The following is a 1,716-nucleotide window of genomic DNA, read 5'->3' as shown; positions in this document are numbered from 1 at the left end:
TGTGTCTAGTCACATGGCAGGCCAACCATCCATTTTTTAAAGACACACACTCACTTAAAATGTTAAGAGTAATAAAATGGCCTAAAAAACATGTAAAACACTTAAAACTCTATAATACATTTAAATGATTGTAATAAATAGAGCGGTAAAACACGTCTTTCTAAAAGCCAGCATATTATATAAATAGTGAAGAAAAGGCAAAAGCTTACAGCACCTGGTATTCCCAGGCGGTCTCCCATCCAAGTACTAAGCAGGCCCGACGCTGCTTAGCTTCCGAGATCAGACGAGATCGGGCGCTCTCAGCGCGGTATGGCCGTAAGCGAGGGCTGCTCCAAAAAGTGGGCTATTTAAAGATCAGCCTCCGTAAAAGCCAGCATATTATATAAATAGTGAAGAAAAGGCAAAAGCTTACAGCACCTGGTATTCCCAGGCGGTCTCCCATCCAAGTGTAACAATCGGCCTTATCAGCCGAGTTACAAGACTAAAATGGGATCAGATTTAACTGTGAGAGATGACTAGTGGTTAAAAGAATGAGACATAAAAGAAGATTGGTTTAAATAGATTTGGTTTATTTACAAGGTTCACATAAAAGACTTTAAAACAACACGATAAAACGAGGTAAACGCTGTTAAAAGAATACAGTTCATTTGTCCATACCCTAAAAACAGTCCAAGAATCCCAGTGTGTTGATAAGTCCAATGTGAGTGTCCACCGGTGTATATACAATCCACAGAAAGTGTAATCCAAAGTTTGCAGGTGGTGAATGGAAAGGTGAGCTCTAAAATTAGCAACTCCTCAATCCAACAGTTTGGTGACTGTCCTTTGTTTGTCATGCTGCTCTCTTATACAGTTGTACTTCCTGCTTCCTGTCATGTGTCTAGTCACATGGCAGGCCAACCATCCATTTTTTAAAGACACACACTCACTTAAAATGTTAAGAGTAATAAAATGGCCTAAAAAACATGTAAAACACTTAAAACTCTATAATACATTTAAATGATTGTAATAAATAGAGCGGTAAAACACGTCTTTCTAAAAGCCAGCATATTATATAAATAGTGAAGAAAAGGCAAAAGCTTACAGCACCTGGTATTCCCAGGCGGTCTCCCATCCAAGTACTAAGCAGGCCCGACGCTGCTTAGCTTCCGAGATCAGACGAGATCGGGCGCTCTCAGCGCGGTATGGCCGTAAGCGAGGGCTGCTCCAAAAAGTGGGCTATTTAAAGATCAGCCTCCGTAAAAGCCAGCATATTATATAAATAGTGAAGAAAAGGCAAAAGCTTACAGCACCTGGTAATCCCAGGCGGTCTCCCATCCAAGTGTAACAATCGGCCTTATCAGCCGAGTTACAAGACTAAAATGGGGTCAGATTTAACTGTGAGAGATGACTAGTGGTTAAAAGAATGAGACATAAAAGAAGATTGGTTTAAATAGATTTGGTTTATTTACAAGGTTCACATAAAAGACTTTAAAACAACACGATAAAACGAGGTAAACGCTGTTAAAAGAATACAGTTCATTTGTCCATACCCTAAAAACAGTCCAAGAATCCCAGTGTGTTGATAAGTCCAATGTGAGTGTCCACCGGTGTATATACAATCCACAGAAAGTGTAATCCAAAGTTTGCAGGTGGTGAATGGAAAGGTGAGCTCTAAAATTAGCAACTCCTCAATCCAACAGTTTGGTGACTGTCCTTTGTTTGTCATGCTGCTCTCTA

The 1,716-nt window shown here is 40.0% G+C and overlaps 2 non-coding genes across 2 annotated transcripts; both read right to left on the bottom strand.

The window, feature by feature from the left end:
• Window positions 1-202: 202 nt before the first annotated feature.
• On the bottom strand, window positions 203-321 carry LOC141315419 (5S ribosomal RNA). The gene has a single exon (XR_012350905.1). It is a non-coding gene; the product is annotated as a 5S ribosomal RNA (ribosomal RNA).
• A 753-nt stretch (window positions 322-1,074) lies between these two features.
• Window positions 1,075-1,193, bottom strand: LOC141315418 (5S ribosomal RNA). The gene has a single exon (XR_012350904.1). It is a non-coding gene; the product is annotated as a 5S ribosomal RNA (ribosomal RNA).
• Between the last annotated feature and the right edge of the window lie 523 nt (window positions 1,194-1,716).

This window comes from Garra rufa, unplaced genomic scaffold (assembly GCF_049309525.1).
Source record: "Garra rufa unplaced genomic scaffold, GarRuf1.0 hap1_unplaced_028, whole genome shotgun sequence".
Taxonomy (NCBI): Eukaryota; Metazoa; Chordata; class Actinopteri; order Cypriniformes; family Cyprinidae; genus Garra; species Garra rufa.
The sequence above is the reverse complement of the archived record's forward strand: the minus strand, read 5'-3'. Positions and strand labels throughout refer to the sequence as shown.